This window comes from Ambystoma mexicanum, chromosome 1p (assembly GCF_040938575.1).
Source record: "Ambystoma mexicanum isolate Mex_15411 chromosome 1p, UKY_AmexF1_1, whole genome shotgun sequence".
Taxonomy (NCBI): Eukaryota; Metazoa; Chordata; class Amphibia; order Caudata; family Ambystomatidae; genus Ambystoma; species Ambystoma mexicanum.
In genome coordinates this window covers 1,408,545,365-1,408,559,061 of record NC_090921.1, presented here as the reverse complement: position 1 = coordinate 1,408,559,061, position 13,697 = coordinate 1,408,545,365, and the positions used below count along the sequence as shown (strand labels likewise).

Sequence of the window (13,697 nt, the reverse complement as noted above, 5' to 3'; positions counted from 1 at the left end):
GAATGAATAGGTGCTGCCCTCCTCTCCATCTTGACTCAATAGCAATGGTACATGCCATCTGTGTGATGGCATGTGTGTTTCACCTGCCAATCACAGGCCAATGTGTGATGCCACTGCCAGGCAGCATGCAGAAAATGTGTTCATCTTCCATCTTGGTGTCATCAGTGTGTGCCATTTGCCTGCCCTTCATACGCAGTGAGGGTGCATGCATGGGAGGGTTTTAGTCATGTGGGACATGTGTCAAACAAGTACTGGTTCTCTTGCTTCTCAGCCCTCATTGTGTGCCATGGTGCTAATGCCTGTTTCCATTTCTTTGTTATTATGTCTTTGCAGGGGAAGACGCACCTGATACTGCTGGGGTTGTGGAGATGGTGCTGACCCAGGAGGGGTCCGAGGGCCGACCAACCACCAGTGAGGGACGTGGTGTGGTGGTGGGTGAGAACCCACAAGTGCTGCAGGTCGTGCTCTCAAGGGGTGTCTCTGGCTGCACCTCCCCCGAGCTGTACTCAGGTGTTGATTCGGATGAGACCTACGTGCCGTCGCAGGTGAGTGTTCCAGGGAGGGGTTCTGTTCTGTCTCACCCACCTGCACCAGGGTCAGAACCCTCAATGGGGATGTCAGTGTTGGCAGCTACGCCTTTGGTGGTTACGGATGCAGGGTCACACTCCGCGACATCTGATCCTGTTCCTGGGCCAGCAGATCAGAGGGTGAATGCAGTCCTGCAGCCTCAGGCAGTGCCGGCACAGCAAGGCGCAGTTCGCCTTGCCCCAGACAGGTGTGGTGCCCGCCGACGTGGTGGCCGTACGCCACCTGGCAATACCGCATGGGAGCAATCCATTTACGGTATGGCAACCCAACAGGCAGCATCATCTGAGATGATGGCTCAGGCCATGGATAGGGTGGCCACTTCCATTGTCCCCCCTGAAAGGCTGATGGAGTGACTAGAGCAGGCAACCGACTCCATCTGCCAGTCACACAGGGAGGACATGTTGGGGTCCAACAGGGACAGGCGGGCGGCACTGGCGACTCTGCAGGAGGCCATCTCCATTGAGTCCCAGGGCCACAGGGAAGCCCTGAGGCAGGAGCTCCTTCACCTCAGGACGACTCTTGTTGAGCTTGAGGCTTCAACACACCAAAGGACAGAACAGCAGCTGGAGCGTCTCACCCGTACGCTCTCAGCTGAGATGCAGGCAACGTGGGCGGAGGTCCGGGCATCCCGTGAGTTGTTGCATGGGGACCTCCGCACACTCATCCTCCAGAACCAGACCTACCACACCCGCATGCTTGCAGCCATGGAGGAGCAGACTAGGGCCTTGCGTGGGCTGCCTCCCATAGTGCAACCACCTCCGGATGCAGCTGCACAGGGTGATAATAGCGACAGCAGTGATACTCCCACAATAGGGTAGCCGTGTGGGCCATGAGCCCATGGAGGTGTTTTTTTTCCCAGGATCCACGCAGGTGGGTTCTGGTGTGCATCCTGTCCTCGGACCTCCTGGGTGGCCTCCCCAACCCCCCCGGGCCCTTCAATGGCCATTTTTGAATTTTTTTTATTTTTATTTTTATTTCTTTTATTCCCAATTTTTTTGGGACGATTTGTTGGCTTCCGTGGTTCCTGTGGGCATACGCTGCATTGTGGCTGGGCACATGCAGGCTTGTAATGTATTTGGTTCAGATGCTTGGGTTTGAGTCACACACACCCCTCCTGCTTCCCGTTTCCATGGGCTTGCAAAGGGTGTGCCCAAGTGACAGTGAATTACACAGTGACGTTGGACTCCCATGAGCTGTGTGGGCAGTCTGTAGTCAATACTGTGTATACATTCCTAGTGCATATTGCTGTTGTGTTGTACACTGCATGTTGCATTGATGTGTAACTCATCTTCTGTGTCTACCTCCCAATTTGCAGGTCCCTTCCTCATGTCTACACAAGGACCTCTAGTCTGGAGATGTGGTCCATGTTGGCAGCAGTGCACCTACAACTCTACATGGCGCCAACACTGCACAGTTGGTAGTGGTGGGAGTGCAGGCATTTCCAGGTGGTGAGACTACTAATATTTAACATTAGTGATGTCATGTTAATGGTAGTACATGCTCAAGTTTGTTGTTGGTCCGGCATTACTGTGAGCATTTCAGGTGTTGCAAGTTTCTAATAGGGACACTGTACATGTGACACTAGTGTCATGTTGTGGGGATTACTTTGTTTACCTGCAAATAGCATGACATGGCACGGTGTGTCGTGTGGCGGTGCTGGGGTTGGGTTGGCTGACATGGCACTGTCCTCTTGTTGCATTTTGCAAGTGGGTATTCATTTTAGCTGCTTGAATGTGTAACTTCACAAAACTGCATTGGTGGTGTCTGTGTGGCTAGGGATGCACACATTGTGACACTTCCAGGTGAACAATCTCAGGCTGATATGGTTTTCACGGTTCTTTCTCCAGACATTCAGGATCAGTGTCAGGTTGAGTCATCATTGATTGTCAGATGGAATGTGCCAGGGCAGTGTGCACTCCACAGGGGTGTGATTTCTATGTGAAGTAATTAGCCACTAGCTGTGTACGGGCTGCCTCCCCCGTGCCCTTTCCCCTCCCATGCGCAGCGGCTGTGCATGTGGTTGGGGATGGGGGGCACCACCATGTTCACGTCCAGGCCCCGGCGTGTTGCAACGTTGTGCAGGACACATGCTGCCACTATGATCCTGCACACTACTGGGGGAGCGTACAACAGCTGCCCGCCAGAACGGTCGAGGGAGCGAAAGCGTGACTTCAGCACTCCGAATGTGCGCTCCACTATGCCCCGGGTTGTAATGTGGGCTGCGTTATATCTTACCTGGGGTGGCGTGGTGGGGTTCCGAATTGGCGTCATCATGTGGGGGCTGAGAGGGTAGGCACTGTCCCCTGTGGAGGTGGTGATTGGTATCATTGGTGGGGTTGTGACCTTGCTCAGTATCTGACATGCATGCATGTGCAGTGGCATTCATACTCACCAAGCAGCCATGTATCGCCATGCCGCCCAGCTTCTAGGTCCCGGCATAGGGTGGACATTCGGTAAATGAAGCTGTCGTGGGTTGACCCGGGATAGTTGGCATATACTGAGGTGATGATTCCCTTGGCATTACATACTACCTGCACGTTGATGGAATGCCAGTGCTTGCGGTTCCTATAGATGTGCTCAGATGCCCTGGGGGGACGTAGAGCCACATGGGTGCAGTCGATGGCACCTAGCACTTTTGGGAATCGTGCAACAGCATAAAAATCCAGGGCGGCAGCATGCCTTTCTGCAGGGGTTCTGGGCAGGTATATGTGCCTGCGGACTGATGGGCGTGCAGTGATGATGTTCAAGACCTGGTGTAGGCAGCGTGACTGGGTGGCCTGTGATACACCACCCACAATGGCACTTGTCCGCTGAAATGATTCAGTGGCTAAGAAGTGCAGTACATTGAGGACCTTCTCCAGGGGGCTGAGTGCTTAGGAGCACAGGGTGGGTGATGTGAGGTCATCCTCCCACTCACTCACCAGGTCCAGTATGATGTGTGGTGGAAACCTGTACCTCCCATGCACCTGGTCATCAGGCATCCCGAAAAGGCTGGTTCTGGGTGTGAATATTCTGGCCCGGACTATCCTCCTCCTCCTCCTCCTTTGGTAGGCCACGCCCACTGCTGCTAGGAACGGTATGTTCATCCTGGGTCTGCGCTTGTTATTTTGTTAGCGCGCAAATTAATGCGTTGCGCGTGTTGTAGGCGAGCGTGTGACCCGCGCACCCCTGAAATCCAGTACCCAGTCCAATAGCGTGTGGAAATTCCCACGCACACCGGGATACAGGTGCGCTGACGTACTTGCGTGTGTAAGTGTCCGCGCACACCTGATATACACGTACATAGGCCAATCGCGTGTACGCGCACTTTTGGCCAATTACACGCGATGACACCCTGAAGTGCTGTCCAATTACACGCGATGAGACTCTGCCGTGCTGTCCAATTACACGCGACGAGACTCTGACGTGCAGTCTTTCCACGTGTGCTCTGTCATCACGTGCTGTGTGGGAAACACCCGTGCGGGTCACGTCACAGACGTGCTTACGCGCTGAGGGCCTTTCCTCGGTTTTCACGCTGACGTGCAGGATTTTCACGTGCCAAATCACTCCGTACCAAGCTGGCCACGCGTAAGCACACGGAAGACCATGCTCCTGCCCAGAAGGCTGAACTACTGCCCCCCAGAGCCCCGAGCACGCTCCCACCTGCCATCTGCTGCTGCCTGACTGCCTGCTGCCCACGTGCACTGCCATTTGCTGCCTGCACATCAGCCAGGGGTGCTGTTGCTGTGACCACCCCTGCTGGAACCGAAGACTCCCGACTGGAATTCCATCGCTCCGCAGCCCAGCCCCAGGACCCAGTTGCCCACCCACTCCTGCCTCTGGGGTTGTCATGTCGGGGCAAACACCATCTGTGACCACTGACAACCCCCGGCCAGAGAGGCAGAGGGGCACCAGCTTCAGTGCCACCGAAGTTGGTGTCCTGGTGGAGCAAGTCCTGGGGCAGTATGATGCCCTCTTCGGAAGTTCCCGCGCCGACAAGGAAGGACGGACTCGGATCTGGACTGACATTGTGACTGCCATCAACGCGGAGGGGGTGGCAGTCCGGGACTTACAACATGTCAGGAAGCGCTGGGAGGACTTCAGGTCCAGGACCCTGAACAAGGCCCGGCGCCTCTTGAAGGCAGCGGATGCCAAGGGGCGCCGGGGCCACTTGTCGGAAGAACAGATGGGGGTCCTGGAACGCATATCCCCAGCGCTCCACGTCCAGGTCCTAGAGAAGCAGACCCGTCTGGAGTCGAGCGGTGAGGGTACATGCATCCTGATTGTGAGCAGTGCGTGTGGAGATTATTCGGTATTGTGCAGGTTGCACATCTGTTTGTATGAGGTCGAGTATGGGTGGGGGTGTACAGGGCCGTGGGGCTGACACATGCGAGGGCTGTAATGTGTGAGACATGGATGGTGCTTGTGTGTGGGGGCTTGCATGGCAAATGCAGTTGTGCGTGCACACATGTTTGGATGAATGTGTATGTAAGTAGACATGTCCGTGATGTCAGGCATGTATGTTGTTTTCGGCTGCATGTATGAGCACTGTGTACATGTGCATGTGTGTGTATTTGACAACGGTGCAACAGTGATGCAACATGGATGCATGTGACAGCGGTATGTGGGAGCCTGATTGGCAGATGTGACATGGATGCCCGTCGAACAGTGCGACACTTGGCAGAGGTGTAGACATGCATGCAAGTGTGGTGGTGTGTGTACATGTGTGGTGCACTTCCTGTGTTGCATGTGATGTCTGGCTCCCCTTTGGCTGCTCATGCTGTTGTATGTGTATGGATGGTGGTGGCAGTTGCGATATGGCTGTGGTATGGCTCATGTGTGCGAGTTGCAATGACATGTGTGTTGGGGATTGTGATGACATGTCTGAGGTTTGCCAATGCCACTCATGTGCAACTGTCATGCATGTATGTGTCCATTGTACAGTGCCCTGATGCCTGTGTTTTGTTTCTCCCTGTCTGCAGCGTCAACTGATGAAGAGGGCCGAGAAGGTGCTGTGGAGCACAGCGGCGGGGATCCGACTGCCAGCCGGAGACGCAAGGCCCGGCTCCCCTCCCGTGTTGTCATCTCGTCGGGGAGTGAGGAGTCCGGTGCCGCGTCCCAGGCCGCAGCTGCCGGGAGGAGGTCCAAGAGGCGGAGGTTGCAGTTGGACTCCTCGGCAGCAGAAGGGGCAGCTGGGACCCCACAGGGCCCAACAGGGGAAGATGGCACGGAGTCATCCAGGTTGGTGGGGGGTTTGGTGGAGGAGGGGGCCGTGCAAGCACCAGAGACGGGGTCTGGAGGTGGGGATCCCACTGGTGCGAGTGGTGCAGTGCAGGACCAGGGACAGGAGGCAGCACAGGCGGCCGCGAAGGTGCCTGTGTGCAATCCTGTCCCCGATCCTGTCCCTGCATCATCTTGCACCAGCAGGGATGCCTACGTCCAGACCCGTTTTCAGGCAGGGGATGAGCTGACATCAACTGGCCTTCCTCTGCCTGCGGACGTGGCCATCCAGGTCCGGGTTGAGCCTGTCCTGGCTGGTGTTGCGTTGCGTCAACGGGCCATGCGAGGTGACCTGCAGTCTTTTCATGGAGAGACTGCACGTCATCTCGAATGGCTCGTTGACCACGTCAGCCTGCTGGGACAGGTCACCCAGGCCGGATTCCTCCATCTGATGGGGCTTGCTCCGACCCCCTCCTCAACTGGACCCCCTACGCGCCAGTCGTCCTCTGTGCCATCTTCCCACCCATCAGTCACCTGGGTGCCCTGTGGAGCTGCCTCTGACGGTGCGGCCAGGCTGGTGGAGGAGGCATCCCTGCCACAGTCGGGAGTCGGAGGTCCAGCTGGGGTGGCCACATCAACAACTGCACCCCAGCCGGCGGAGGATGTGCAGGCAGCAGGAGGCAGTGCACGGGCAGAGGCAGAGCAGCAGCAGCAGCAACATGGTGGGAGACATGAAGGCTCGGGGCTTTCGACATCGGAGGGGCAGGCATCGGCCGGAGGGCAGGGGGACCCAGGACAGAGAGTGTCTTCCGTGTGGCAGCGGTTGGGCCAAGCCATAGGTGCGTAGCGGCGGCGGGCGGAAGAGGCGCGGCTCACAATGGTCAGGGCGGAGAACTCCATGCGGAGGGCCCTGACGCGGGCCGAATGCCTCGAGGCAATCCGCAGGGGGTTGGAGGAGGACACGGCGTCGTCCCTGCGGACCCTCGGGGCCATGGAACTGGACCGCCTCCGGGACATCGAACAGGAGTTCGATGATGCCCTGGCCCGGGACACCACAGAGTGAGCCGCTGGACTTGCCCACCGCCTTTGTATATAGTTCTTTAGTTTTAGGTTTCCTTTCTTTCTTATTATGATTTGGAGTCGACGGACACTGCTCCACTTTTTGTATATAGTTGATTTTTAGGTAGGTTTTTTAGTAGGTTTCCTTTGTTCTGTTGGGCTCATGGACCCTTGGTAGTTTTGTGCATAGTTCTTTATTGCATGGCGATTTTTTTACATTTGACTTTGGACAAAATTTTTTTGGATTCGGATTTCAAGTTTTGTGTTTTTATACGGACATGCACCTTTTTTTTCTCATTCACATTGTAGTTTGTTTCCTTTCTTTAGCATGCTTTATTTTTTTCAATACAATTTTGTTTCCATACTTCACTGTGTGGTATCATCTCATTGGTTTCATGCATGTCATGTTGTGTGTTTTCCCATTCAATTGCAACCATTGTGTGTGACGGACATGGGTTCATTAGCTTCATGAACATTGGGGGTGTAACATGTGATTTCCATTTCCATGTGGGTGAATGGGTTACTTGGTAGGGCTTTTTGCTGTGGAGGCTGACCATTACGCACATGATTGGGGATTGTGAGGACCTGGTGAGGGCTGCCCCTGGTGGCTGGGGGGTGGGGGTGGTGGGAGACATGAGTGGGGGCCTGGTGGAGGGTGGCCATGGTGGCAGGGGGGTGGGGGTGGTGGGAGACATGAGTTGGGGCCTGGTGGAGGCTGCCCCTGCACTGCTGGGGGGTGGGGGTGGTGGGAGACATGAGTGGGGGCCTGCTGGAGGCTGCCCCTGCACTGCTGGGGGGTGGGGGTGGTGGGAGACATGAGTGGGGGCCTGGTGGAAGGTGAGCCTGGATGCTGGGGGGTGGGGGTGCAGGGGGACATGAGTGGGGGCCTGGTGGAGGGTGGCCATGGTGGCAGGGGGGTGGGGGTGGTGGGAGACATGAGTGGGGGCCTGGTGGAGGCTGCCCATACACTGCTGGGGGGTGGGGGTGGTGGAAGACATGAGTGGGGGCCTGCTGGAGGCTGCCCCTGCACTGCTGGGCGGTGGGGGTGGTGGGAGACATGAGTGGTTGCCTGGTGGGGGCTGCCCATGGTGGCAGGGGGGTGGGGGTGGTGGGAGACATGAGTGGGGGCCTGGTGGATGGTGACCCTGGATGCTGGGGGGTGGGGGTGCAGGGGGACATGGGTGGGGGCCTGGTGGGGGCTGCCCATGGTGGCAGGGGGGTGGGGGTGGTGGGAGACATGAGTGGGGGCCTGGTGGAGGCTGCCCCTGCACTGCTGGGGGGTGGGGGTGGTGGGAGACATGAGTGGGGGCCTGGTGGAGGCTGCCCCTGCACTGCTGGGGGGTGGGGGTGGTGGGAGACATGAGTGGGGGCCTGGTGGGGGCTGCCCATGGTGGCAGGGGGTGGGGGTGGTGGGAGACATGAGTGGGGGCCTGGTGGAGGCTGCCCCTGCACTGCTGGGGGGTGGGGGTGGTGGGAGACATGAGTGGGGGCCTGGTGGAGGCTGCCCCTGCACTGCTGGGGGGTGGGGGTGGTGGGAGACATGAGTGGGGGCCTGGTGGGGGCTGCCCATGGTGGCAGGGGGTGGGGGTGGTGGGAGACATGAGTGGGGGCCTGGTGGAGGCTGCCCCTGGTGGCTGGGGGGTGGGGGTGGTGGAAGACATGAGTGGGGGCCTGGTGGATGCTGCCCCTGCACTGCTGGGGGGTGGGGGTGGTGGGAGACATGGGTGGGGGCCTGGTGGGGGCTGCCCATGTTGGCAGGGGGGTGGGGGTGGTGGGAGACATGAGTGGGGGCCTGCTGGAGGCTGCCCCTGCACTGCTGGGGGGTGGGGGTGGTGGGAGACATGAGTGGGTTCCTGGTGGAGGGTGACCCTGGATGCTGGGGGGTGGGGGTGCAGGGGGACATGGGTGGGGGCCTGGTGGGGGCTGCCCATGGTGGCAGGGGGGTGGGGTGGTGGCTCGACATGAGTGGAGGCCTGGTGGAGGCTGCCCCTGCACTGCTGGGGGGTGGGGGTGGTGGGAGACATGAGTGGGGGCCTGCTGGAGGCTGCCCCTGCACTGCTGGGGGGTGGGGGTGGTGGGAGACATGAGTGGGGGCCTGGTGGGGGCTGCCCATGGTGGCAGGGGGGTGGTGGTGGTGGGAGACATGAGTGGGGGCCTGGTGGAGGGTGACCCTGGATGCTGGGGGGTGCGGGTGCAGGGGGACAAGGGTGGGGGCCTGGTGGGGGCTGCCCATGGTGGCAGGGGGGTGGGGGTGGTGGGAGACATGAGTGGGGGCCTGGTGGAGGCTGCCCCTGCACTGCTGGGGGGTGGGGGTGGTGGGAGACATGAGTGGGGGCCTGGTGGAGGCTGCCCCTGGTGGCTGGGGGGTGGGGGTGGTGGGAGACATGAGTGGGGGCCTGGTGGGGGCTGCCCATGGTGGCAGGGGAGTGGGGGTGGTGGGAGACATGAGTGGGGGCCTGGTGGAGGCTGCCCCTGGTGGCTGGGGGGTGGGGATGGTGGGAGACATGAGTGGGGGCCTGGTGGAGGCTGCCCCTGCACTGCTGGGGGTGGGGGTGGTGGGAGACATGAGTGGGGGCCTGGTGGAGGCTGCCCCTGCACTGCTGGGGGGTGGGGGTGGTGGGAGACATGAGTGGGGGCCTGGTGGAGGCTGCCCCTGGTGGCTGGGGGGTGGGAGTGGTGGGAGACATGAGTGGGGCCTGGTGGAGGCTGCCCCTGCACTGCTGGGGGGTGGGGGTGCAGGGGGACATGAGTGGGGGCCTGGTGGAGGGTGAGCCTGGATGCTGGGGGGTGGGGTGCAGGGGGACATGAGTGGGGGCCTGGTGGAGGGTGGCCATGGTGGCAGGGGGGTGGGGGTGGTGGGAGACATGAGTGGGGGCCTGGTGGATGCTGCCCCTGCACTGCTGGGGGGTGGGGGTGGTGGGAGACATGAGTGGGGGCCTGCTGGAGGCTGCCCCTGCACTGCTGGGGGGTGGGGGTGGTGGGAGACATGAGTGGGGGCCTGGTGGAGGGTGACCCTGGATGCTGGGGGGTGGGGTGCAGGGGGACATGGGTGGGGGCCTGGTGGGGGCTGCCCATGGTGGCAGGGGGGTGGGGGTGGTGGGAGACATGAGTGGGGGCATGGTGGAGGCTGCCCCTGCACTGCTGGGGGGTGGGGGTGGTGGGAGACATGAGTGGGGGCCTGGTGGGGGCTGCCCATGGTGGCAGGGGGGTGGGGGTGGTGGGAGACATGAGTGGGGGCCTGGTGGAGGCTGCTCCTGGTGGCTGGGGGGTGGGGGTGGTGGGAGACATGAGTTGGGGCCTGGTGGAGGCTGCCCCTGCACTGCTTGGGGGTGGGGGTGATGGGAGACATGAGTGGGGGCCTGGTGGAGGGTGAGCCTGGATGCTGGGGGGTGGGGGTGGTGGGAGACATGAGTGGGGGCCTGCTGGAGGCTGCCCCTGGTGGCTGGGGGGTGGGGGTGCAGGGGGACATGAGTGGGGGCCTGCTGGAGGCTGCCCCTGGTGGCTGGGGGGTGGGGGTGGTGGGAGACATGAGTGGGGGCCTGCTGGATGCTGCCCCTGCACTGCTGGGGGGTGGGGGTGGTGGGAGACATGAGTGGGGGCCTGGTGGAGGCTGCCCCTGGTGGCTGGGGGTGGTGGGAGACATGAGTGGGGGCCTGGTGGAGGCTGCCCATGGTGGCAGGGGGGTGGGGGTGGTGGGAGACATGAGTGGGGGCCTGGTGGAGGATGCCCATGGTGGCAGGGGGTGGGGGTGGTGGTAGACATGCATTGTTGATCAGTAGTCCAAGGTGACATGTGGGTTGGCTGGGGGGCATGCCCATGGTGGATGGGCTGCCTGCGGGACATGAGCATGGGTGCAGGGTAGTCCCCCGTGGTGTGGGCTGCCTGCAGGGTCCGTGGAGGTTGTGGAGCGTACACCTGGGAGGGCCCACACGGCCAATTCACGTGTGGTACTCCCCAGAACCCCTGAAATACACATACCTTGCTGAAATCGTGTGTGGAACTTCCCGCGCACCCCTGAAATACACGTACCCTGCTCGCACTGGGCCAATCGCGTGTGGAACTTCCCGCGCACCCCTGAAATACACGTACCCTGATGAAATCGCATGTGGAACTTCCCGCGCACCCCTGAAATACACATACCTTGCTGAAATCGTGTGTGGAACTTCCCGCGCACCCCTGAAATACACGTACCCTGCTCGCACTGGGCCAATCGCGTGTGGAACTTCCCGCGCACCCCTGAAATACACGTACCCTGCTCGCACTGGGCCAAACGCGTGTGGAACTTCCCACGCACCCCTGAAATACACGTACCCTGATGAAATCGCATGTGGAACTTCCCGCGCACCCCTGAAATACACATACCTTGCTGAAATCGCGTGTGGAACTTCCCGCGCACCCCTGAAATACACGTACCCTGCTCGCACTGGGCCAATTGCGTGTGGAACTTCCCGCGCACCCCTGAAATACACGTACCCTGATGAAATCGCGTGTGGTACTTCCCGCGCACCCCTGAAATACACATACCTTGCTGAAATCGCGTGTGGAACTTCCCGCGCACCCCTGAAATACACGTACCCTGCTGAAATCGCGTGTGGAACTTCCCGCGCACCCCTGAAATACACGTACCCGGCCAAATCGCGTGTGAGACTTCCCGCGCACCCCGGTATACACGCACATGTATTTTTTGTCAGCCAGTGTCCGTGTTTGTGGGTACCCCTTTGCACGTCATTTGTCCAGGAGGGCCACAGTATAGGACATTCTTCATGGCAGTATATGAGTGCTATTTGTTGGCGCACCTTTTGGCGCACATTTCTTACAGCCGCAGAGACGCTACCGCCTGCTTTCTTGTGGCGGTCGTGTTTGTGCCTGTGCGCTGGTTTGAGCGTGCGCTTTTTTGCCCTATTCTATTCCATGAATACGTGTTGTAGGCGAGCGTGTGGGCGTTCCGCGCACTTGTGCCCTGTACTTCCCCCGTGACGCCCACGTTTTGGCAAGTTGTTCCCCATTCCGAGTGTTACGCCCGTGTTCCGCCTACTTTTGTTGCGTGCGCCGCGCTATGTGCGATTTTCGCTGTGGCCTGTGCGATTTTCGCTGTGACCTGGGGCACGCTGTTAGATGGCCTGTGCGCCATCGTGCGCCGCGCACTTTTTTATCGCACATCCGCTGGTTTTCTCGCGCACGGACTTCCATGAATCGATGTGCGCTGCTTTTCGTGCGATTTTCGCACTTGCACTGCGATTTTCGCTATTCCACTGCGATTCGCACGTTTTTGCCCACTTGCGCCGCGCTAATTATTCCATGAATCGGCTCCTAAATATCATTGTCCCACATGCACCTGTTCCCCCTATCCCCAAACCCTCACCACCAAGACTTCCATCCCTTCATCCCCTCCGATCCATCCTCTACAAACCCTTAATTCCCCTGTATTTGTGTATGTTTCTGCTTCCCCCTCTCTTTCATAAATTGTATATCTGTATATAATAAACAAAAATATTATGTGTGTTTTAATTCAGTCCTTTGTGTCTTATTTTTTTCAAAAAGGCAGTTGGGGTGTCCGTGGACAGTGCGGGTGTCTGGAATGTCCGTAATTAACCAAAATGGGGGTGTCCTGTGGACACTATACCTGTCCGTACTGTCTGCAGGCAAGATGAAACTGTTCTTAGAACACACCAGGTGTCCGGAATGTCTGCAATCAACCAAAATGGGGGTGTCCTAAGGACACTATACCTGTCCGTACTGTCCGCAAGCAAGATGGAACTGTTCTTAGAACAAATTCGGTGACTGGAATGTCCATAATTAACCAAAATGGAGGTGTTCTAAGGACACTATACCTGTCCGTACTGTCCGCAGGCAAGATGAAACTATTCTTAGAACACACCAGGTGTCCCGAATGTCCGCAATTAACCAAAATTAAGGTGTCCTAAGGACACTATACCTGTCAGTACTGTCCGCAAGCAAGATGGAACTGTTCTTAGAACACATTCGGTGTCCACACTGTCCATAATTAACCGAAATGGGGGTGTCCTAAAGACACTATAACGGTCCATACTGTCCGCAAGCAACATGGAACAGTTCTTAGAACAAACTGGGTTTCCGGAATGTCCGCAATTAACACAAATGGAGGTGTCCTAAAGACACTATACCTGTCCGTACTGTCTGTAGAACAGCTATGTACATGCGCACCACACCCATAAGTCCTACGAACATTGCGTCTGTCCGTAACTGTCCGTCTCACGTGTGTCGCACTTTTAATTAGTTTGAGGACCCGAACACTGTCCGCAGAACACCTGCGCGCATGCGCAGGACCGTTCCTACGCATTTGGTGTCCTGCGGACACCCGTCCCATTCGCGGACGTGTTCGTGACGTCATCATGTGACCGCACCCACGCTGAGTGCTTGTCCTGATTTGCGGACACTAACCGGGTCCCCGAACATTTTAAAAGTTCTTTTTTAGACAATCCAAAGTATTTTACAGTAAAAATTAATTCGCCTTTGCACATGTCACAGACAATGACCCTGGCTTTCTACATACTTTTTGGAACATTTTGAGCCTTTTTGGGGTGTTCGATCTATCCGCAGACAGCGCGGCTGTCCATGGAGCGTTCACCAGCACCCCTATAAAAGGCCACACCCCAGAGCTGATCCTCATTGTGCTTCTGGCTACCTGAAAGAGCATTGTCTATATTTGTTTTTGCTCATCTTCCTGATTTTGCTGCTCTTGCTGCTTCCCTTCAGACCTGATGGCATCTATGCTTGCTGCTGCTCCAGCTGGTGCTACTAGTGCCTCAGCACCACCCCCACCCTCTCCACCACCAACACCTCCCCAAGGGCCTGCAGAGGGGAACAGGCGT

General features: G+C 58.4%; 1 long non-coding RNA gene across 1 annotated transcript in view; it reads left to right on the top strand.

The window, feature by feature from the left end:
- LOC138579133 (uncharacterized) overlaps positions 1–13,697 on the top strand; it is a 119,358-nt gene that overhangs the window by 36,135 nt on the left and 69,526 nt on the right. The window lies entirely within an intron of this gene.